Genomic DNA, 25,000 nt, shown 5'->3' with positions numbered 1-25,000 from the left:
TTTCAAAGTGTTTTTGTTTTCTACTAACACTTTTTTATTTTCACCGTGAAAAGTCCAAGTCCAAAATGCTCATGACGGTGCGGTCTGGACTCTAATTATTTTCATACGTAATTTTCAAATGATGTATTTCAATATCCGTTAGTAAGTAAAACACGTGGTAAATTTGCCAAGTGTCCGAATTGCATTGAACATAAACGAAGGCGGACGCTCGCACCGTCGGACCAGCTGGAGACCAGCGTTCGGCGAGGTGCGGGCGTTCGCCTTTTTTTTTGCAAATTTTTTTTTTCAACACTTTTGTGTTTTCATCGTGAAGCTTGAAAGCTAGCTTTAAAGCTAGCTTATAAAGCTAAGCAAGCCAAAAGCCAAAAGGAAAAAGCTCAAAGCTCAAAGCTTAGAAATAATTTAGAAATAATAACTAATAATAATAATAAATGGCGTAAGTATAGCCCGTGAGCTCGCCAATATATGACAGTAAATTTTTTTACGGTCTGGACTCTAATTATTTACATACATAATTTTCAAATGATAAATTTCAATATCCGTTAGTAAGTAAAACACGTGGTAAATTTGCCAAGTGTCCGAATTGCATTGAACATAAACGAAGGCGGACGCTCGCACCGTCGGACCAGCTGGAGACCAGCTGATATAAATAATAACTAATAATAATAAATGGCGTAAGTATAGCCCGTGAGCTCGCCAATATATGACAGTAAAATTTTTTACGGTCTGGACTCTAATTATTTTCAAATGATGTATTTCAATATCCGTTAGTAAGTAAAACACGTGGTAAATTTGCCAAGTGTCCGAATTGCATTGAACATAAACGAAGGTGGACGCTCGCACCGTCGGACCAGCTGGAGACCAGCGTTCGGCGAGGTGCGGGCGTTCGCCTTTTTTTTTGCAAATTTTTTTTTTCAAAGTGTTTTTGTTTTCTACTAACACTTTTTTATTTTCACCGTGAAAAGTCCAAGTCCAAAATGCTCATGACGGTACGGTCTGGACTCTAATTATTTTCATACGTAATTTTCAAATGATGTATTTCAATATCCGTTAGTAAGTAAAACACGTGGTAAATTTGCCAAGTGTCCGAATTGCATTGAACATAAACGAAGGCGGACGCTCGCACCGTCGGACCAGCTGGAGACCAGCGTTCGGCGAGGTGCGAGCGTTCGCCTTTTTTTTTGCAAATTTTTTTTTTCAAAGTGTTTTTGTTTTCTACTAACACTTTTTTATTTTCACCGTGAAAAGTCCAAGTCCAAAATGCTCATGACGGTGCGGTCTGGACTCTAATTATTTTCATACGTAATTTTCAAATGATGTATTTCAATATCCGTTAGTAAGTAAAACACGTGGTAAATTTGCCAAGTGTCCGAATTGCATTGAACATAAACGAAGGCGGACGCTCGCACCGTCGGACCAGCTGGAGACCAGCGTTCGGCGAGGTGCGGGCGTTCGCCTTTTTTTTTGCAAATTTTTTTTTTCAACACTTTTGTGTTTTCATCGTGAAGCTTGAAAGCTAGCTTTAAAGCTAGCTTATAAAGCTAAGCAAGCCAAAAGCCAAAAGGAAAAAGCTCAAAGCTCAAAGCTTAGAAATAATTTAGAAATAATAACTAATAATAATAATAAATGGCGTAAGTATAGCCCGTGAGCTCGCCAATATATGACAGTAAATTTTTTTACGGTCTGGACTCTAATTATTTACATACATAATTTTCAAATGATAAATTTCAATATCCGTTAGTAAGTAAAACACGTGGTAAATTTGCCAAGTGTCCGAATTGCATTGAACATAAACGAAGGCGGACGCTCGCACCGTCGGACCAGCTGGAGACCAGCTGATATAAATAATAACTAATAATAATAAATGGCGTAAGTATAGCCCGTGAGCTCGCCAATATATGACAGTAAAATTTTTTACGGTCTGGACTCTAATTATTTTCAAATGATGTATTTCAATATCCGTTAGTAAGTAAAACACGTGGTAAATTTGCCAAGTGTCCGAATTGCATTGAACATAAACGAAGGTGGACGCTCGCACCGTCGGACCAGCTGGAGACCAGCGTTCGGCGAGGTGCGGGCGTTCGCCTTTTTTTTTGCAAATTTTTGTTTTTCAAAGTGTTTTTGTTTTCATCGTGAAAAGTCGAAAAACCAAAACGCTCATGACGGTACGGTCTGGACTCTAATTATTTTCAAATGATGTATTTCAATATCCGTTAGTAAGTAAAACACGTGGTAAATTTGCCAAGTGTCCGAATTGCATTGAACATAAACGAAGGCGGACGCTCGCACCGTCGGACCAGCTGGAGACCAGCTGATATAAATAATAACTAATAATAATAAATGGCGTAAGTATAGCCCGTGAGCTCGCCAATATATGACAGTAAAATTTTTTACGGTCTGGACTCTAATTATTTACATAAATAATTTACAAATTAAAAAACTATTATTTGAAAAAAATTATGTTTCGTTATAAAAAAAAATATATTTATATTTTTACATTATAATTTTTAATTGTTTCTATTCACTCATATCGAATACACACTTACCCTGTCCTTAAACCTACCCTCACACCCATATACAATCACACACATATTCACATACCTACCAAAACCACACTCCACTTTTTTACACACGCATCCTCACACACAAAAAAAAACTCGCACACATGCACTTCTATAATTGATATTTAACTGAACTGGATTTTTATAATTGTATTTATGTGAAAAACTGATTTGGCTTTATTTTATGTTTTTTTTATTATGTTGTGTATATTTCTTTGTATTGCTGTTGTTTTTCTTAATAAACAAAATAAAATAAATAAATAAATAAAATGTATTTCAATATCCGTTAGTAAGTAAAACACGTGGTAAATTTGCCAAGTGTCCGAATTGCATTGAACATAAGCGAAGGTGGACGCTCGCACCGTCGGACCAGCTGGAGACCAGCTGATATAAATAATAACTAATAATAATAAATGGCGTAAGTATAGCCCGTGAGCTCGCCAATATATGACAGTAAAATTTTTATTGTCTTTGAATTTCCTAGAGTTTTAACCATCGAAAAAAAAGAAGATTGCAAATAAAATCAACAGACAATGGAAATTTTATGTTTTTATTACAAAAAATAAAAATGCATATTTCTCTATGTATTTTTCTGTTATAAACAATCTATTAAAATAATACACATCAAATTTCCATTGTCTGTTGATTTTATTTGCAATCTTCTTTTTTTTCGATGGTTAAAACTCTAGGAAATTCAAAGACAATAAAAATTTTACTGCCATATATTGGCGAGCTCACACGCTATACATAGCCCTAATAAATAAATGAATAATTCATAAACTAAATAATAATAAACATGGAAATAATTTATACCCTCTCGCCGAGTTTTAATGCGAGAACGAGGCCCCCTCCCGGCGAGACGTCTCGCGGCGGTCGCGAGCGCGCTCCGCGTGAAACTTAAATTTTTCGTTTACTTCACTGAGCGACGATCCGAAATGCACCCCCGCCGATTTTTATTTCGTTCCTCCTTCCGATTCGAAAGTGAATGTGAAATTAAAAAAAAAAAAAAAAACAAAAAAACTTAGAAATATTTTATACCCTCTCGCCGAGTTTTAATGCGAGAACGAGGCCCCCTCCCGGCGAGACGTCTCGCGGCGGTCGCGAGCGCGCTCCGCGTGAAACTTAAATTTTTCGTTTACTTCACTGAGCGACGATCCGAAATGCACCCCCGCCGATTTTTATTTCGTTCCTCCTTCCGATTCGAAAGTGAATGTGAAATTAAAAAAAAAAAAAAAAAATTAAAACTTAGAAATAATTTATACCCTCTCGCCGAGTTTTAATGCGAGAACGAGGCCCCCTCCCGGCGAGACGTCTCGCGGCGGTCGCGAGCGCGCTCCGCGTGAAACTTAAATTTTTCGCTTACTTCACTGAGCGATGATCCGAAATGCACCCCCGCCGATTTTTATTTCGTTCCTCCTTCCGATTCAAGAGTGAATGTGAAATTAAAAAAAAAAAAAAAAAATTAAAACTTAGAAATAATTTATACCCTCTCGCCGAGTTTTAATGCGAGAACGAGGCCCCCTCCCGGCGAGACGTCTCGCGGCGGTCGCGAGCGCGCTCCGCGTGAAACTTAAATTTTTCGTTTATCGAATATTTCCACCGAGCGACGATCCGAAATGCACCCCCGCCGATTTTTATTTCGTTCCTCCTTCCGATTCGAAAGTGAATGTGAAATTAAAAAAAAAAAAAAAAAAAAAAACTTAGAAATAATTTATACCCTCTCGCCGAGTTTTAATGCGAGAACGAGGCCCCCTCCCGGCGAGACGTCTCGCGGCGGTCGCGAGCGCGCTCCGCGTGAAACTTAAATTTTTCGTTTATCGAATATTTCCACCGAGCGACGATCCGAAATGCACCCCCGCCGATTTTTATTTCGTTCCTCCTTCCGATTCGAAAGTGAATGTGAAATTAAAAAAAAAAAAAAAAAAAAAAACTTAGAAATAATTTATACCCTCTCGCCGAGTTTTAATGCGAGAACGAGGCCCCCTCCCGGCGAGACGTCTCGCGGCGGTCGCGAGCGCGCTCCGCGTGCAACTTAAATTTTTCGTTTATCGAATATTTCCACCGAGCGACGATCCGAAATGCACCCCCGCCGATTTTTATTTCGTTCCTCCTTCCGATTCAAGAGTGAATGTGAAATTAAAAAAAAAAAAAAAAATTAAAACTTAGAAATAATTTATACCCTCTCGCCGAGTTTTAATGCGAGAACGAGGCCCCCTCCCGGCGAGACGTCTCGCGGCGGTCGCGAGCGCGCTCCGCGTGAAACTTAAATTTTTCGTTTATCGAATATTTCCACCGAGCGACGATCCGAAATGCACCCCCGCCGATTTTTATTTCGTTCCTCCTTCCGATTCGAAAGTGAATGTGAAATTAAAAAAAAAAAAAAAAAATTAAAACTTAGAAATAATTTATACCCTCTCGCCGAGTTTTAATGCGAGAACGAGGCCCCCTCCCGGCGAGACGTCTCGCGGCGGTCGCGAGCGCGCTCCGCGTGAAACTTAAATTTTTCGTTTATCGAATATTTCCACCGAGCGACGATCCGAAATGCACCCCCGCCGATTTTTATTTCGTTCCTCCTTCCGATTCAAAAGTGAATGTGAAATTAAAAAAAAAAAAAAAAACAAAAAAACTGAGAAATATTTTATACCCTCTCGCCGAGTTTTAATGCGAGAACGAGGCCCCCTCCCGGCGAGACGTCTCGCGGCGGTCGCGAGCGCGCTCCGCGTGAAACTTAAATTTTTCGTTTACTTCACTGAGCGACGATCCGAAATGCACCCCCGCCGATTTTTATTTCGTTCCTCCTTCCGATTCAAAAGTGAATGTGAAATTAAAAAAAAAAAAAAAAAACAAAAAAACTTAGAAATATTTTATACCCTCTCGCCGAGTTTTAATGCGAGAACGAGGCCCCCTCCCGGCGAGACGTCTCGCGGCGGTCGCGAGCGCGCTCCGCGTGAAACTTAAATTTTTCGTTTATCGAATATTTCCACCGAGCGACGATCCGAAATGCACCCCCGCCGATTTTTATTTCGTTCCTCCTTCCGATTCAAAAGTGAATGTGAAATTAAAAAAAAAAAAAAAAAACAAAAAAACTTAGAAATATTTTATACCCTCTCGCCGAGTTTTAATGCGAGAACGAGGCCCCCTCCCGGCGAGACGTCTCGCGGCGGCCGCGAGCGCGCTCCGCGTGAAACTTAAATTTTTCGTTTACTTCACTGAGCGACGATCCGAAATGCACCCCCGCCGATTTTTATTTCGTCCCTCCTTCCGATCCAAATGTGAATGTGAAATAAAAAAAAAAATAAAAAAAAGAAAATAAAAAAAAAAAAAACAAAAATATTTCCTACCCAAATTATAAGTCTAATTTTTCAATCATAATCTCTTTCCATATTCGTCTTCTCAAACGAAAAAAGAAAAGAAAAAATAAAATCATCTCGCAGAATTTGCCAAGTCCCGACCGTACCGCGCGTTTTACCCATCGGCTCATTTACGTTTCGCCTGAAACGCGCGTAGGCTCCCCGCATGGCTGGCGGCCCGGCGTGCGAGACGCCGACACCCGTCGCCGTACGTATATTATGCGCGTCTCTCATGGCGTTAGCTAAAATACATTTTTCACCGCGTTCGCACATTGCGGCGGCCGATATGCCGCGCCGGCTTTACATTTGCGAAAATCAACGTCGTGTGGCCGTTCAGCTCCTTTGTGCGGCTGAGCGAGCATCGCACTTCGCCCGTGTTACAAACTCTGGAGTTCCGCGCAAGCAGAGAACACCGTGAACAAAAACGAGAACGGTCGTAGGATTCTAATCCACGTCCCCACTATTGCCGCGCCGAAGGCGTGCGCTCTCGTACGTTAATATTTGACGAAAGGGAATTAAATTTTTGGCCAAAGAGAAGATCCATGTGGTCCGTCTCGTCAGGTCCAGCGTTCACTTGTTAAAAAGTGAATTTAAAAGTAAAACGAACAGACTCGTGAATCGCGAGAGTGCAAACTCGAGCGAGCGAGAATGTGAGTTATATAGGTGCGAACATAAAGAGCGTGTCGCGGCGGGTGACTCCGTCGCGCCTCAGACGCCCTTCGTATCCTGGAGCGATATAGAAATGAACAGCTCCCTGGTTGATCCTGCCAGTAATCATATGCTTGTCTCAAAGACTAAGCCATGCAAGTCTCAGTAAAAGCCGAATTAAGGTGAAACCGCGAATGGCTCAATATATCAGTTTTGGTTCCTTAGATCGTACATAGTTACTTGGATAACTGTGGCAATTCTAGAGCTAATACATGCAAACGAGGTCCTGACCGGCAACGGGAGGGATGCTTTTATTAGATCAAAAACCAATCGGCGGCGGGGTTCGCGCCCCGTCCGTCGCCATTCGAGATGATTCTAGATAACTTTGTGCTGATCGCACGGTCTAGCACCGGCGACGCATCTTTCAAATGTCTGCCTTATCAACTGTCGATGGTAGTTTATGCGACTACCATGGTTGTCACGGGTAACGGGGAATCAGGGTTCGATTCCGGAGAGGGAGCCTGAGAAACGGCTACCACATCCACGGAAGGCAGCAGGCGCGCAAATTACCCACTCCCGGCACGGGGAGGTAGTGACGAAAAATAACGATACGGGACTCGTCCGAGGCCTCGTGATCGGAATGATTACACTTTAAATCCTTTAACGAGGATCCATTGGAGGGCAAGTCTGGTGCCAGCAGCCGCGGTAATTCCAGCTCCAATAGCATATACTAAAGTTGTTGCGGTTAAAAAGCTCGTAGTTGAAATTGTGTCCTGCGGTGTCGGTCTACCGAATGCGGTACGACAGGCACGTCTGCGGGGCTTCTCGCCGGTGCGTCCACCGCCAGTGTGTTGCGGTCGTCCTCGCGGGCGGCCGCGCGCCGAGGCGGGCCGTCGCGGCTGTTTACTTTGAACAAATTAGAGTGCTCAAAGCGGGCTAACACTTGCCTGAATATTGTACGCATGGAATAATAGAATAGGACCTCGGTTCTGTTTTGTTGGCTTTCTGATACCAGAGGTAATGATTAATAGGGACAACTGGGGGCATTCGTATTGCGACGTTAGAGGTGAAATTCTTGGATCGTCGCAAGACGGACTAAAGCGAAAGCATTTGCCAAAGGTGTTTTCATTAATCAAGAACGAAAGTTAGAGGTTCGAAGGCGATTAGATACCGCTGTAGTTCTAACCATAAATGATGCCAGCCAGCGATCCGCCGAAGTTTCATAATTTTAACCCGGTGGGCAGCTCCCGGGAAACCAAAGCTTTCGGGCTCCGGGGGGAGTATGGTTGCAAAGCTGAAACTTAAAGGAATTGACGGAAGGGCACCACCAGGAGTGGAGCCTGCGGCTTAATTCGACTCAACACGGGAAAACTCACCAGGCCCGGACACTGGAAGGATTGACGGATTAACAGCTCTTTCTCGATTCGGTGGGTGGTGGTGCATGGCCGCTCTTAGTTGGTGGAGCGATTTGTCAGGTTAATTCCGGTAACGAACGTAACTCTAGCCTATTAAATAGACGTGCAACCGGTATCACAGGAGTCCGCGGGCGCGCATCTTGCGGCGTTCGCGTCGCGGAAGTGTGTTTCGCGGTCTTCACTACCGGCGTACAATGAAAATCTTCTTAGAGGGACCGGCGGTATATATAGCCGCACGAGATTGAGCAATAGCAGGTCTGTGATGCCCTTAGATGTCCTGGGCCGCACGCGCGCTACACTGAAGGGATCAGCGTGTCCTCCTTGGCCTAACGGCCCGGGTAACCCGATGAAACCCCTTCGTGATAGGGATTGGGGTTTGCAATTCTCCCCCATGAACGAGGAATTCCTAGTAAAAGCGAGTCACCAGCTCGCGTTGATTGCGTCCCTGCCCTTTGTACACACCGCCCGTCGCTACTACCGATGGATGATTTGGTGAGGTCTTCGGACTGGTGCGCGGAAGCTCGTCTCGGGCATCCGACGCGTCGGAAAGTTTGACCGAATTTGATCATTTAGAGGAAGTAAAAGTCGTAACAAGGTTTCCGTAGGTGAACCTGCGGAAGGATCATTTCCTGTGAAATATAATATAAAATGAATTTTCATTCTTTTATATAGTATAAATATATTTATACACACGCGCAGAGCGCAAAATAAGCAAACACTGCGGCGGAATTTCGCCCTAGGGCGCCGCCGCGAACCGCGGACTGCCGGTGTCGCGGGAGGCGGGTCTGTCGGCCCGATTCCCGCGTCCGGCTATATTCTGTGAAAAATGTAATTTTTTTTCCGATAGAGAAAAAAGAAAAAAAACGCAACCGATAAACAATATATATATATATATATATATATCATAAAACACTATTACCCTGAACGGCGGATCACTCGGCTCGTGGGTCGATGAAGAACGCAGCTAAATGCGCGTCAGAGTGTGAACTGCAGGACACATGAGCATCGACATTTCGAACGCACATTGCGGTCCGAGCAAGACTTAGTTTGTCGACGGACCACTCCTGTTTGAGGGTCGCGCACACAATGCGACCAGACTTCGCCGTCTTCTCTCTTCGGAGAGAAGATTCGGCGAGAGTGTTGCCGGTCTGTCGTCCGCCGGCGCGCGAGCGCCGGACGGACGTCCGGTCAAATTTGACTTGGCGCGCTCTCTCGGTCCCCCCGAGACGCTTTTCGAGCTAGCGACGACGCTGTGAAACCCGCCGCCGGTCCTCACGGGCCGGCGCGCGGGGGCGTTTCTTCGCGCTCTGCGTCGCGCGCGGGTACCGTGCGAAACCGGAGAGCGTTTACATTATTCATATATATGTATATTTATATATATATATGAATTTTTTTTTGTTGTCGACCTCAAATCAGGAGAGATCACCCGCCGAACTTAAGCATATCAGTAAGCGGAGGAAAAGAAACTAACGAGGATTCCCCGAGTAGCGGCGAGCGAAACGGGAAGAGCCCAGCGCTGAATCCTGCGGCCCAGGCGGGCCGCCGGGAAATGTAGCGTTAGGGAGGAGAGTAATATATACACGCGCGGTCATTAGTCACGGCTGCCTGTCCAAGTTCATCTTGAACGGGGCCCGCTTACCCGCAGAGGGTGCCAGGCCCGTGGTGACGGTAGCCGGCCGCGACGGTCTCTCTCCCCAGAGTCGGGTTGCTTGAGAGTGCAGCCCTAAGTGGGTGGTAAACTCCATCTAAGGCTAAATACTACCACGAGACCGATAGCGAACAAGTACCGTGAGGGAAAGTTGAAAAGAACTTTGAAGAGAGAGTTAAAGAGTACGTGAAACCGTTCAGGGGTAAACCTGTGGAACTCAAACGAGCGAACGGAGAGATTCATCGTGTCTTCCGTCGGAGCCCGCGTCCCGGCGCACACCTCCGCCCTTCGGCACTCGTTGTCGGGGCGGGGGGTGTCCGGGTGCGCAGCCGGGCTCCCGGAGCGCGTGCACTTCTCTCTCAGTATAACACCGCGACCCGTTGCGCCTCGGTCGAATGCGCCGTGCGGCTGTCCCGCCTCGCTCCGCGGGGCGGAGCCGCGGCGTCCACGGCCGGGGCGAGTTTTAAAGCGACGGTAGAGAACGAGGATCGCGTCCGCCCCTTCGGAGGGCGTCCGTCGCGTCACAGCGGCTTCCTTCTCGTGGCCCCCGGCGCCCAGTGCGTCGCGGGTGTCGCGTTTCGGATGTCCGTGGCTAGTGGCGCGCTCTCGGACGGGACGCGTCCCGGTCGGCGGTGGTTTTGTTTTGGGCACTCACAGGACCCGTCTTGAAACACGGACCAAGGAGTCTAGCATGTGCGCGAGTCATCGGGAACACTGATAAACCCAGAGGCGAAATGAAAGTGAAAGGTCGGCCTCGAGCCGGCCGCAGGGAAGATGCGCGGGCGTCGTCAGACGCCCCGCCGCATTCCCGAGGCGTTTCGAGAAAGCCCCCGTGCGATTATCGAGACGCACTGAGAGCGTACACGCTGGGACCCGAAAGATGGTGAACTATGCCTGGTCAGGTCGAAGTCAGGGGAAACCCTGATGGAGGACCGAAGCGATTCTGACGTGCAAATCGATCGTCCGAACTGGGTATAGGGGCGAAAGACTAATCGAACTATCTAATAGCTGGTTCCATCCGAAGTTTCCCTCAGGATAGCTGGCGCTCGAGAAACATGACGGAATTTATTCCGCCATTCTGACAGTCTCATCCGGTAAAGCGAATGATTAGAGGCATTGGGGCCGAAATGGCCTCAACCTATTCTCAAACTTTAAATGGGTGAGATCTCCTTCTTGCTCGAAGATGAAGTAGGAGCTCGGATGGGAGTGCCAAGTGGGCCAATTTTGGTAAGCAGAACTGGCGCTGTGGGATGAACCAAACGTCGAGTTAAGGCGCCCAATGAACGCTCATCGGAGACCATAAAAGGCGTTGGTCGCTCATGACAGCAGGACGGTGGCCATGGAAGTCGGAATCCGCTAAGGAGTGTGTAACAACTCACCTGCCGAAGCAACCAGCCCTGAAAATGGATGGCGCTGTAGCGTTCAGCCTATACTCGACCGTCGCAGGCAAGCGGGACGTTCGTGCGGTCTCGTGCCGTGCGATCGTTTTGAAGCCGCGACGAGTAGGATGGCCGCGGCGGTGTGCGCAGAAGGGTCTGGGCGTGAGCCCGCCTGGAGCCTCCGTCGGCGCAGATCTTGGTGGTAGTAGCAAATACTCAAGCGAGGTCCTTGAGGGCTGATGTGGAGAAGGGTTTCGCGTTAACAGCCGTTGCACGCGAGTTAGTCGATCCTAAGCCCTAGGAGAAATCCGATGTTGATGATGGTGTAAAGTTATATTATAATAATATCACACCCGTCGGGCGAAAGGGAATCCGGTTGCAGTTCCGGAACCCGGCTGCGGAACCGTCTTAAAAATCGTTCCCTCGCAAGAGAGTTCGTCGGGGTAACCCAAAGTGGCCTGAAGACGCCGACGGGAGATCCGGAGAGAGTTATCTTTTCTGCCTGAGCGTTCGAGCGCCCTGGAATCCCATAGCGGGGAGATAGGGCTCGGGACGCGAAGAGCATCGCCGATGCGGCGGTGTCCGGATCGGCCCCTCGGACCTTGAAAATTCAGGTGAGGGATACGCGGAGATGTCGCGCCGGCTCGTACCCATATCCGCAGCAGGTCTCCAAGGTGAAGAGCCTCTAGCCGATAGAATAATGTAGGTAAGGGAAGTCGGCAAGTTGGATCCGTAACTTCGGGATAAGGATTGGCTCTGAGGGCCGTGGCGTGTCGGGCCTGGTCGGGAAGAGGTCATCGGCCGAGACGTGGAAGCCGGGCGGGGTCTCCCCGCGCGGTGCCCTCTGGGTGCCTCGCGGGTGTGGATCTCCGTCACCCGGCGCCTCGCCTTGGCCACCCCTCGGATCTTCCTCGCTGTGTGGCACCGGCGTGTTCGCGCACGCCCGGTGACCTGTACGACCGCCGGACGACGGTCAACTCAGAACTGGCACGGACAAGGAGAATCCGACTGTCTAATTAAAACAAAGCATTGCGATGGCCCTCGCGGGTGTTGACGCAATGTGATTTCTGCCCAGTGCTCTGAATGTCAATGTGAAGAAATTCAATTAAGCGCGGGTAAACGGCGGGAGTAACTATGACTCTCTTAAGGTAGCCAAATGCCTCGTCATCTAATTAGAGAAGAGAGTCATAGTTACTCCCGCCGTTTACCCGCGCTTAATTGAATTTCTTCACATTGACATTCAGAGCACTGGGCAGAAATCACATTGCGTCAACACCCGCGAGGGCCATCGCAATGCTTTGTTTTAATTAGACAGTCGGATTCTCCTTGTCCGTGCCAGTTCTGAGTTGACCGTCGTCCGGCGGTCGTACAGGTCACCGGGCGTGCGCGAACACGCCGGTGCCACACAGCGAGGAAGATCCGAGGGGTGGCCAAGGCGAGGCGCCGGGTGACGGAGATCCACACCCGCGAGGCACCCAGAGGGCACCGCGCGGGGAGACCCCGCCCGGCTTCCACGTCTCGGCCGATGACCTCTTCCCGACCAGGCCCGACACGCCACGGCCCTCAGAGCCAATCCTTATCCCGAAGTTACGGATCCAACTTGCCGACTTCCCTTACCTACATTATTCTATCGGCTAGAGGCTCTTCACCTTGGAGACCTGCTGCGGATATGGGTACGAGCCGGCGCGACATCTCCGCGTATCCCTCACCTGAATTTTCAAGGTCCGAGGGGCCGATCCGGACACCGCCGCATCGGCGATGCTCTTCGCGTCCCGAGCCCTATCTCCCCGCTATGGGATTCCAGGGCGCTCGAACGCTCAGGCAGAAAAGATAACTCTCTCCGGATCTCCCGTCGGCGTCTTCAGGCCACTTTGGGTTACCCCGACGAACTCTCTTGCGAGGGAACGATTTTTAAGACGGTTCCGCAGCCGGGTTCCGGAACTGCAACCGGATTCCCTTTCGCCCGACGGGTGTGATATTATTATAATATAACTTTACACCATCATCAACATCGGATTTCTCCTAGGGCTTAGGATCGACTAACTCGCGTGCAACGGCTGTTAACGCGAAACCCTTCTCCACATCAGCCCTCAAGGACCTCGCTTGAGTATTTGCTACTACCACCAAGATCTGCGCCGACGGAGGCTCCAGGCGGGCTCACGCCCAGACCCTTCTGCGCACACCGCCGCGGCCATCCTACTCGTCGCGGCTTCAAAACGATCGCACGGCACGAGACCGCACGAACGTCCCGCTTGCCTGCGACGGTCGAGTATAGGCTGAACGCTACAGCGCCATCCATTTTCAGGGCTGGTTGCTTCGGCAGGTGAGTTGTTACACACTCCTTAGCGGATTCCGACTTCCATGGCCACCGTCCTGCTGTCATGAGCGACCAACGCCTTTTATGGTCTCCGATGAGCGTTCATTGGGCGCCTTAACTCGACGTTTGGTTCATCCCACAGCGCCAGTTCTGCTTACCAAAATTGGCCCACTTGGCACTCCCATCCGAGCTCCTACTTCATCTTCGAGCAAGAAGGAGATCTCACCCATTTAAAGTTTGAGAATAGGTTGAGGCCATTTCGGCCCCAATGCCTCTAATCATTCGCTTTACCGGATGAGACTGTCAGAATGGCGGAATAAATTCCGTCATGTTTCTCGAGCGCCAGCTATCCTGAGGGAAACTTCGGATGGAACCAGCTATTAGATAGTTCGATTAGTCTTTCGCCCCTATACCCAGTTCGGACGATCGATTTGCACGTCAGAATCGCTTCGGTCCTCCATCAGGGTTTCCCCTGACTTCGACCTGACCAGGCATAGTTCACCATCTTTCGGGTCCCAGCGTGTACGCTCTCAGTGCGTCTCGATAATCGCACGGGGGCTTTCTCGAAACGCCTCGGGAATGCGGCGGGGCGTCTGACGACGCCCGCGCATCTTCCCTGCGGCCGGCTCGAGGCCGACCTTTCACTTTCATTTCGCCTCTGGGTTTATCAGTGTTCCCAATGACTCGCGCACATGCTAGACTCCTTGGTCCGTGTTTCAAGACGGGTCCTGTGAGTGCCCAAAACAAAACCACCGCCGACCGGGACGCGTCCCGTCCGAGAGCGCGCCACTAGCCACGGACATCCGAAACGCGACACCCGCGACGCACTGGGCGCCGGGGGCCACGAGAAGGAAGCCGCTGTGACGCGACGGACGCCCTCCGAAGGGGCGGACGCGATCCTCGTTCTCTACCGTCGCTTTAAAACTCGCCCCGGCCGTGGACGCCGCGGCTCCGCCCCGCGGAGCGAGGCGGGACAGCCGCACGGCGCATTCGACCGAGGCGCAACGGGTCGCGGTGTTATACTGAGAGAGAAGTGCACGCGCTCCGGGAGCCCGGCTGCGCACCCGGACACCCCCCGCCCCGACAACGAGTGCCGAAGGGCGGAGGTGTGCGCCGGGACGCGGGCTCCGACGGAAGACACGATGAATCTCTCCGTTCGCTCGTTTGAGTTCCACAGGTTTACCCCTGAACGGTTTCACGTACTCTTTAACTCTCTCTTCAAAGTTCTTTTCAACTTTCCCTCACGGTACTTGTTCGCTATCGGTCTCGTGGTAGTATTTAGCCTTAGATGGAGTTTACCACCCACTTAGGGCTGCACTCTCAAGCAACCCGACTCTGGGGAGAGAGACCGTCGCGGCCGGCTACCGTCACCACGGGCCTGGCACCCTCTGCGGGTAAGCGGGCCCCGTTCAAGATGAACTTGGACAGGCAGCCGTGACTAATGACCGCGCGTGTATATATTACTCTCCTCCCTAACGCTACATTTCCCGGCGGCCCGCCTGGGCCGCAGGATTCAGCGCTGGGCTCTTCCCGTTTCGCTCGCCGCTACTCGGGGAATCCTCGTTAGTTTCTTTTCCTCCGCTTACTGATATGCTTAAGTTCGGCGGGTGATCTCTCCTGATTTGAGGTCGACAACAAAAAAAAATTCATATATATATATAAATATACATATATATGAATAATGTAAACGCTCTCCGGTTTCGCACGGTACCCGCGCGCGACGCAGAGCGCGAAGAAACGCCCCCGCGCGCCGGCCCGTGAGGACCGGCGGCGGGTTTCACAGCGTCGTCGCTAGCTCGAAAAGCGTCTCGGGGGGACCGAGAGAGCGCGCCAAGTCAAATTTGACCGGACGTCCGTCCGGCGCTCGCGCGCCGGCGGACGACAGACCGGCAACACTCTCGCCGAATCTTCTCTCCGAAGAGAGAAGACGGCGAAGTCTGGTCGCATTGTGTGCGCGACCCTCAAACAGGAGTGGTCCGTCGACAAACTAAGTCTTGCTCGGACCGCAATGTGCGTTCGAAATGTCGATGCTCATGTGTCCTGCAGTTCACACTCTGACGCGCATTTAGCTGCGTTCTTCATCGACCCACGAGCCGAGTGATCCGCCGTTCAGGGTAATAGTGTTTTATGATATATATATATATATATATATATTGTTTATCGGTTGCGTTTTTTTTCTTTTTTCTCTATCGGAAAAAAAATTACATTTTTCACAGAATATAGCCGGACGCGGGAATCGGGCCGACAGACCCGCCTCCCGCGACACCGGCAGTCCGCGGTTCGCGGCGGCGCCCTAGGGCGAAATTCCGCCGCAGTGTTTGCTTATTTTGCGCTCTGCGCGTGTGTATAAATATATTTATACTATATAAAAGAATGAAAATTCATTTTATATTATATTTCACAGGAAATGATCCTTCCGCAGGTTCACCTACGGAAACCTTGTTACGACTTTTACTTCCTCTAAATGATCAAATTCGGTCAAACTTTCCGACGCGTCGGATGCCCGAGACGAGCTTCCGCGCACCAGTCCGAAGACCTCACCAAATCATCCATCGGTAGTAGCGACGGGCGGTGTGTACAAAGGGCAGGGACGCAATCAACGCGAGCTGGTGACTCGCTTTTACTAGGAATTCCTCGTTCATGGGGGAGAATTGCAAACCCCAATCCCTATCACGAAGGGGTTTCATCGGGTTACCCGGGCCGTTAGGCCAAGGAGGACACGCTGATCCCTTCAGTGTAGCGCGCGTGCGGCCCAGGACATCTAAGGGCATCACAGACCTGCTATTGCTCAATCTCGTGCGGCTATATATACCGCCGGTCCCTCTAAGAAGATTTTCATTGTACGCCGGTAGTGAAGACCGCGAAACACACTTCCGCGACGCGAACGCCGCAAGATGCGCGCCCGCGGACTCCTGTGATACCGGTTGCACGTCTATTTAATAGGCTAGAGTTACGTTCGTTACCGGAATTAACCTGACAAATCGCTCCACCAACTAAGAGCGGCCATGCACCACCACCCACCGAATCGAGAAAGAGCTGTTAATCCGTCAATCCTTCCAGTGTCCGGGCCTGGTGAGTTTTCCCGTGTTGAGTCGAATTAAGCCGCAGGCTCCACTCCTGGTGGTGCCCTTCCGTCAATTCCTTTAAGTTTCAGCTTTGCAACCATACTCCCCCCGGAGCCCGAAAGCTTTGGTTTCCCGGGAGCTGCCCACCGGGTTAAAATTATGAAACTTCGGCGGATCGCTGGCTGGCATCATTTATGGTTAGAACTACAGCGGTATCTAATCGCCTTCGAACCTCTAACTTTCGTTCTTGATTAATGAAAACACCTTTGGCAAATGCTTTCGCTTTAGTCCGTCTTGCGACGATCCAAGAATTTCACCTCTAACGTCGCAATACGAATGCCCCCAGTTGTCCCTATTAATCATTACCTCTGGTATCAGAAAGCCAACAAAACAGAACCGAGGTCCTATTCTATTATTCCATGCGTACAATATTCAGGCAAGTGTTAGCCCGCTTTGAGCACTCTAATTTGTTCAAAGTAAACAGCCGCGACGGCCCGCCTCGGCGCGCGGCCGCCCGCGAGGACGACCGCAACACACTGGCGGTGGACGCACCGGCGAGAAGCCCCGCAGACGTGCCTGTCGTACCGCATTCGGTAGACCGACACCGCAGGACACAATTTCAACTACGAGCTTTTTAACCGCAACAACTTTAGTATATGCTATTGGAGCTGGAATTACCGCGGCTGCTGGCACCAGACTTGCCCTCCAATGGATCCTCGTTAAAGGATTTAAAGTGTAATCATTCCGATCACGAGGCCTCGGACGAGTCCCGTATCGTTATTTTTCGTCACTACCTCCCCGTGCCGGGAGTGGGTAATTTGCGCGCCTGCTGCCTTCCGTGGATGTGGTAGCCGTTTCTCAGGCTCCCTCTCCGGAATCGAACCCTGATTCCCCGTTACCCGTGACAACCATGGTAGTCGCATAAACTACCATCGACAGTTGATAAGGCAGACATTTGAAAGATGCGTCGCCGGTGCTAGACCGTGCGATCAGCACAAAGTTATCTAGAATCATCTCGAATGGCGACGGACGGGGCGCGAACCCCGCCGCCGATTGGTTTTTGATCTAATAAAAGCATCCCTCCCGTTGCCGGTCAGGACCTCGTTTGCATGTATTAGCTCTAGAATTGCCACAGTTATCCAAGTAACTATGTACGATCTAAGGAACCAAAACTGATATATTGAGCCATTCGCGGTTTCACCTTAATTCGGCTTTTACTGAGACTTGCATGGCTTAGTCTTTGAGACAAGCATATGATTACTGGCAGGATCAACCAGGGAGCTGTTCATTTCTATATCGCTCCAGGATACGAAGGGCGTCTGAGGCGCGACGGAGTCACCCGCCGCGACACGCTCTTTATGTTCGCACCTATATAACTCACATTCTCGCTCGCTCGAGTTTGCACTCTCGCGATTCACGAGTCTGTTCGTTTTACTTTTAAATTCACTTTTTAACAAGTGAACGCTGGACCTGACGAGACGGACCACATGGATCTTCTCTTTGGCCAAAAATTTAATTCCCTTTCGTCAAATATTAACGTACGAGAGCGCACGCCTTCGGCGCGGCAATAGTGGGGACGTGGATTAGAATCCTACGACCGTTCTCGTTTTTGTTCACGGTGTTCTCTGCTTGCGCGGAACTCCAGAGTTTGTAACACGGGCGAAGTGCAATGCTCGCTCAGCCGCACAAAGGAGCTGAACGGCCACACGACGTTGATTTTCGCAAATGTAAAGCCGGCGCGGCATATCGGCCGCCGCAATGTGCGAACGCGGTGAAAAATGTATTTTAGCTAACGCCATGAGAGACGCGCATAATATACGTACGGCGACGGGTGTCGGCGTCTCGCACGCCGGGCCGCCAGCCATGCGGGGAGCCTACGCGCGTTTCAGGCGAAACGTAAATGAGCCGATGGGTAAAACGCGCGGTACGGTCGGGACTTGGCAAATTCTGCGAGATGATTTTATTTTTTCTTTTCTTTTTTCGTTTGAGAAGACGAATATGGAAAGAGATTATGATTGAAAAATTAGACTTATAATTTGGGTAGGAAATATTTTTGTTTTTTTTTTTTTTATTTTCTTTTTTTTATTTTTTTTTTTATTTCACATTCACATTTGGATCGGAAGGAGGGACGAAATAAAAATCGGCGGGGGTGCATTTCGGATCGTCGCTCAGTGAAGTAAACGAAAAATTTAAGTTTCACGCGGAGCGCGCTCGCGGCCGCCGCGAGACGTCTCGCCGGGAGGGGGCCTCGTTCTCGCATTAAAACTCGGCGAGAGGGTATAAAATATTTCTAAGTTTTTTTGTTTTTTTTTTTTTTTTTTAATTTCACATTCACTTTCGAATCGGAAGGAGGAACGAAATAAAAATCGGCGGGGGTGCATTTCGGATCGTCGCTCGGTGGAAATATTCGATAAACGAAAAATTTAAGTTTCACGCGGAGCGCGCTCGCGACCGCCGCGAGACGTCTCGCCGGGAGGGGGCCTCGTTCTCGCATTAAAACTCGGCGAGAGGGTATAAAATATTTCTAAGTTTTTTTGTTTTTTTTTTTTTTTTTTAATTTCACATTCACTTTTGAATCGGAAGGAGGAACGAAATAAAAATCGGCGGGGGTGCATTTCGGATCGTCGCTCGGTGAAGTAAACGAAAAATTTAAGTTTCACGCGGAGCGCGCTCGCGACCGCCGCGAGACGTCTCGCCGGGAGGGGGCCTCGTTCTCGCATTAAAACTCGGCGAGAGGGTATAAAATATTTCTAAGTTTTTTTGTTTTTTTTTTTTTTTTTAATTTCACATTCACTTTTGAATCGGAAGGAGGAACGAAATAAAAATCGGCGGGGGTGCATTTCGGATCGTCGCTCGGTGGAAATATTCGATAAACGAAAAATTTAAGTTTCACGCGGAGCGCGCTCGCGACCGCCGCGAGACGTCTCGCCGGGAGGGGGCCTCGTTCTCGCATTAAAACTCGGCGAGAGGGTATAAATTATTTCTAAGTTTTAATTTTTTTTTTTTTTTTTTAATTTCACATTCACTTTCGAATCGGAAGGAGGAACGAAATAAAAATCGGCGGGGGTGCATTTCGGATCGTCGCTCGGTGGAAATATTCGATAAACGAAAAATTTAAGTTTCACGCGGAGCGCGCTCGCGACCGCCGCGAGACGTCTCGCCGGGAGGGGGCCTCGTTCTCGCATTAAAACTCGGCGAGAGGGTATAAATTATTTCTAAGTTTTAATTTTTTTTTTTTTTTTTTAATTTCACATTCACTCTTGAATCGGAAGGAGGAACGAAATAAAAATCGGCGGGGGTGCATTTCGGATCGTCGCTCGGTGGAAATATTCGATAAACGAAAAATTTAAGTTGCACGCGGAGCGCGCTCGCGACCGCCGCGAGACGTCTCGCCGGGAGGGGGCCTCGTTCTCGCATTAAAACTCGGCGAGAGGGTATAAATTATTTCTAAGTTTTTTTTTTTTTTTTTTTTTTTTAATTTCACATTCACTTTCGAATCGGAAGGAGGAACGAAATAAAAATCGGCGGGGGTGCATTTCGGATCGTCGCTCGGTGGAAATATTCGATAAACGAAAAATTTAAGTTTCACGCGGAGCGCGCTCGCGACCGCCGCGAGACGTCTCGCCGGGAGGGGGCCTCGTTCTCGCATTAAAACTCGGCGAGAGGGTATAAAATATTTCTAAGTTTTTTTGTTTTTTTTTTTTTTTTTTAATTTCACATTCACTTTCGAATCGGAAGGAGGAACGAAATAAAAATCGGCGGGGGTGCATTTCGGATCGTCGCTCGGTGGAAATATTCGATAAACGAAAAATTTAAGTTTCACGCGGAGCGCGCTCGCGACCGCCGCGAGACGTCTCGCCGGGAGGGGGCCTCGTTCTCGCATTAAAACTCGGCGAGAGGGTATAAATTATTTCTAAGTTTTAATTTTTTTTTTTTTTTTTTAATTTCACATTCACTTTCGAATCGGAAGGAGGAACGAAATAAAAATCGGCGGGGGTGCATTTCGGATCGTCGCTCAGTGAAGTAAACGAAAAATTTAAGTTTCACGCGGAGCGCGCTCGCGACCGCCGCGAGACGTCTCGCCGGGAGGGGGCCTCGTTCTCGCATTAAAACTCGGCGAGAGGGTATAAAATATTTCTAAGTTTTTTTGTTTTTTTTTTTTTTTTTAATTTCACATTCACTTTTGAATCGGAAGGAGGAACGAAATAAAAATCGACGGGGGTGCATTTCGGATCGTCGCTCAGTGAAGTAAACGAAAAATTTAAGTTTCACGCGGAGCGCGCTCGCGACCGCCGCGAGACGTCTCGCCGGGAGGGGGCCTCGTTCTCGCATTAAAACTCGGCGAGAGGGTATAAATTATTTCTAAGTTTTTTTTTTTTTTTTTTTTTTTTAATTTCACATTCACTTTCGAATCGGAAGGAGGAACGAAATAAAAATCGGCGGGGGTGCATTTCGGATCGTCGCTCGGTGGAAATATTCGATAAACGAAAAATTTAAGTTTCACGCGGAGCGCGCTCGCGACCGCCGCGAGACGTCTCGCCGGGAGGGGGCCTCGTTCTCGCATTAAAACTCGGCGAGAGGGTATAAATTATTTCTAAGTTTTAATTTTTTTTTTTTTTTTTTAATTTCACATTCACTCTTGAATCGGAAGGAGGAACGAAATAAAAATCGGCGGGGGTGCATTTCGGATCATCGCTCAGTGAAGTAAGCGAAAAATTTAAGTTTCACGCGGAGCGCGCTCGCGACCGCCGCGAGACGTCTCGCCGGGAGGGGGCCTCGTTCTCGCATTAAAACTCGGCGAGAGGGTATAAATTATTTCTAAGTTTTAATTTTTTTTTTTTTTTTTAATTTCACATTCACTTTCGAATCGGAAGGAGGAACGAAATAAAAATCGGCGGGGGTGCATTTCGGATCGTCGCTCAGTGAAGTAAACGAAAAATTTAAGTTTCACGCGGAGCGCGCTCGCGACCGCCGCGAGACGTCTCGCCGGGAGGGGGCCTCGTTCTCGCATTAAAACTCGGCGAGAGGGTATAAAATATTTCTAAGTTTTTTTGTTTTTTTTTTTTTTTTTAATTTCACATTCACTTTCGAATCGGAAGGAGGAACGAAATAAAAATCGGCGGGGGTGCATTTCGGATCGTCGCTCAGTGAAGTAAACGAAAAATTTAAGTTTCACGCGGAGCGCGCTCGCGACCGCCGCGAGACGTCTCGCCGGGAGGGGGCCTCGTTCTCGCATTAAAACTCGGCGAGAGGGTATAAAATATTTCTAAGTTTTTTTGTTTTTTTTTTTTTTTTTAATTTCACATTCACTTTCGAATCGGAAGGAGGAACGAAATAAAAATCGGCGGGGGTGCATTTCGGATCGTCGCTCGGTGAAGTAAACGAAAAATTTAAGTTTCACGCGGAGCGCGCTCGCGACCGCCGCGAGACGTCTCGCCGGGAGGGGGCCTCGTTCTCGCATTAAAACTCGGCGAGAGGGTATAAATTATTTCCATGTTTATTATTATTTAGTTTATGAATTATTCATTTATTTATTAGGGCTATGTATAGCGTGTGAGCTCGCCAATATATGGCAGTAAAATTTTTATTGTCTTTGAATTTCCTAGAGTTTTAACCATCGAAAAAAAAGAAGATTGCAAATAAAATCAACAGACAATGGAAATTTGATGTGTATTATTTTAATAGATTGTTTATAACAGAAAAATACATAGAGAAATATGCATTTTTATTTTTTGTAATAAAAACATAAAATTTCCATTGTCTGTTGATTTTATTTGCAATCTTCTTTTTTTTCGATGGTTAAAACTCTAGGAAATTCAAAGACAATAAAAATTTTACTGTCATATATTGGCGAGCTCACGGGCTATACTTACGCCATTTATTATTATTAGTTATTATTTATATCAGCTGGTCTCCAGCTGGTCCGACGGTGCGAGCGTCCACCTTCGCTTATGTTCAATGCAATTCGGACACTTGGCAAATTTACCACGTGTTTTACTTACTAACGGATATTGAAATACATTTTATTTATTTATTTATTTTATTTTGTTTATTAAGAAAAACAACAGCAATACAAAGAAATATACACAACATAATAAAAAAAACATAAAATAAAGCCAAATCAGTTTTTCACATAAATACAATTATAAAAATCCAGTTCAGTTAAATATCAATTATAGAAGTGCATGTGTGCGAGTTTTTTTTTGTGTGTGAGGATGCGTGTGTAAAAAAGTGGAGTGTGGTTTTGGTAGGTATGTGAATATGTGTGTGATTGTATATGGGTGTGAGGGTAGGTTTAAGGACAGGGTAAGTGTGTATTCGATATGAGTGAATAGAAACAATTAAAAATTATAATGTAAAAATATAAATATATTTTTTTTTATAACGAAACATAATTTTTTTCAAATAATAGTTTTTTAATTTGTAAATTATTTATGTAAATAATTAGAGTCCAGACCGTAAAAAATTTTACTGTCATATATTGGCGAGCTCACGGGCTATACTTACGCCATTTATTATTATTAGTTATTATTTATATCAGCTGGTCTCCAGCTGGTCCGACGGTGCGAGCGTCCGCCTTCGTTTATGTTCAATGCAATTCGGACACTTGGCAAATTTACCACGTGTTTTACTTACTAACGGATATTGAAATACATCATTTGAAAATAATTAGAGTCCAGACCGTACCGTCATGAGCGTTTTGGTTTTTCGACTTTTCACGATGAAAACAAAAACACTTTGAAAAACAAAAATTTGCAAAAAAAAAGGCGAACGCCCGCACCTCGCCGAACGCTGGTCTCCAGCTGGTCCGACGGTGCGAGCGTCCACCTTCGTTTATGTTCAATGCAATTCGGACACTTGGCAAATTTACCACGTGTTTTACTTACTAACGGATATTGAAATACATCATTTGAAAATAATTAGAGTCCAGACCGTAAAAAATTTTACTGTCATATATTGGCGAGCTCACGGGCTATACTTACGCCATTTATTATTATTAGTTATTATTTATATCAGCTGGTCTCCAGCTGGTCCGACGGTGCGAGCGTCCGCCTTCGTTTATGTTCAATGCAATTCGGACACTTGGCAAATTTACCACGTGTTTTACTTACTAACGGATATTGAAATTTATCATTTGAAAATTATGTATGTAAATAATTAGAGTCCAGACCGTAAAAAAATTTACTGTCATATATTGGCGAGCTCACGGGCTATACTTACGCCATTTATTATTATTATTAGTTATTATTTCTAAATTATTTCTAAGCTTTGAGCTTTGAGCTTTTTCCTTTTGGCTTTTGGCTTGCTTAGCTTTATAAGCTAGCTTTAAAGCTAGCTTTCAAGCTTCACGATGAAAACACAAAAGTGTTGAAAAAAAAAATTTGCAAAAAAAAAGGCGAACGCCCGCACCTCGCCGAACGCTGGTCTCCAGCTGGTCCGACGGTGCGAGCGTCCGCCTTCGTTTATGTTCAATGCAATTCGGACACTTGGCAAATTTACCACGTGTTTTACTTACTAACGGATATTGAAATACATCATTTGAAAATTACGTATGAAAATAATTAGAGTCCAGACCGCACCGTCATGAGCATTTTGGACTTGGACTTTTCACGGTGAAAATAAAAAAGTGTTAGTAGAAAACAAAAACACTTTGAAAAAAAAAATTTGCAAAAAAAAAGGCGAACGCTCGCACCTCGCCGAACGCTGGTCTCCAGCTGGTCCGACGGTGCGAGCGTCCGCCTTCGTTTATGTTCAATGCAATTCGGACACTTGGCAAATTTACCACGTGTTTTACTTACTAACGGATATTGAAATACATCATTTGAAAATTACGTATGAAAATAATTAGAGTCCAGACCGTACCGTCATGAGCATTTTGGACTTGGACTTTTCACGGTGAAAATAAAAAAGTGTTAGTAGAAAACAAAAACACTTTGAAAAAAAAAATTTGCAAAAAAAAAGGCGAACGCCCGCACCAGCCGAACGTGCACACGGAAGCGCAACATGCATCCGATTGGATGTCATGCGCGCGTCGCGTCTACAGCGTCCGGCGGTGCGAGCGCCCGCCTTGGAATTTGGGAGCTTTCGCTTCGCTTCGCCTTCGTCTCTTCTGCTCGTCGGCTCTTAGCTCTTGGCTTTTTGCTTTTTGCTTTTTGCTTTTTGCTTTTTGCTTTTTGCTTTGAGCTTTTTCCTTTTGGCTTTAGCTTTATATAGCTAGGGGCTAGCTAGCTGGCTGCTAGCTTTTCGCTTGCGGGCCGACGTTCCGTGGAAACGATCGGACGAATCTCTTGGCGTGGGGCAGAGTCTCAACGGATCGCAGCATGACGCTGCTCTACCGGGTACAACACCCCGCCAGGTACGAAGGTCGTCTGCGGACGATTCCGAGTTCCGACGCCGAACTTAAGCTTGGTCAGAGGCGGGACGCCATCGCGCCGGGACATTTAACCACGCAGCGCGGTGCTCGTCCCACCTCGTCGGGCTTCGACGGAGGCCCCCGCGGACGGGGGCCGCCTGATAGATGTCACATTGTTTAGAGAGCCTTTCGACTCGCGGAACTCACATCACGTATCACCGCCCGATTTGCCTAGGCGGGATACGGCCTTAGAGGCGTTCAGGC

General features: G+C 47.6%; 4 non-coding genes and 2 pseudogenes across 4 annotated transcripts; 3 read left to right on the top strand and 3 right to left on the bottom strand.

Moving 5' to 3' along the window:
- Positions 1-6,662: 6,662 nt before the first annotated feature.
- On the top strand, positions 6,663-8,602 carry LOC148277456 (small subunit ribosomal RNA). Its single transcript, XR_015823469.1, has one exon. It is a non-coding gene; the product is annotated as a small subunit ribosomal RNA (ribosomal RNA).
- A 288-nt stretch (positions 8,603-8,890) lies between these two features.
- LOC148277455 (5.8S ribosomal RNA) lies at positions 8,891-9,052 on the top strand. Its single transcript, XR_015823466.1, has one exon. It is a non-coding gene; the product is annotated as a 5.8S ribosomal RNA (ribosomal RNA).
- Positions 9,053-9,399: 347 nt separating this feature from the next.
- On the top strand, positions 9,400-11,692 carry LOC148277454 (large subunit ribosomal RNA; annotated as a pseudogene).
- Positions 11,693-12,633: 941 nt separating this feature from the next.
- Positions 12,634-14,926, bottom strand: LOC148277453 (large subunit ribosomal RNA; annotated as a pseudogene).
- A 347-nt stretch (positions 14,927-15,273) lies between these two features.
- LOC148277452 (5.8S ribosomal RNA) lies at positions 15,274-15,435 on the bottom strand. The gene has a single exon (XR_015823464.1). It is a non-coding gene; the product is annotated as a 5.8S ribosomal RNA (ribosomal RNA).
- A 288-nt stretch (positions 15,436-15,723) lies between these two features.
- LOC148277451 (small subunit ribosomal RNA) lies at positions 15,724-17,663 on the bottom strand. Its single transcript, XR_015823468.1, has one exon. It is a non-coding gene; the product is annotated as a small subunit ribosomal RNA (ribosomal RNA).
- Between the last annotated feature and the right edge of the window lie 7,337 nt (positions 17,664-25,000).

The sequence above is a fragment of the Micrasema longulum genome, unplaced genomic scaffold, assembly GCF_059751315.1.
Source record: "Micrasema longulum isolate JH-2025_06_02 unplaced genomic scaffold, ASM5975131v1 h1tg001031l, whole genome shotgun sequence".
In the NCBI taxonomy this organism is placed as follows: Eukaryota; Metazoa; Arthropoda; class Insecta; order Trichoptera; family Brachycentridae; genus Micrasema; species Micrasema longulum.
This window is presented reverse-complemented; position numbering and strand designations above follow the sequence as displayed.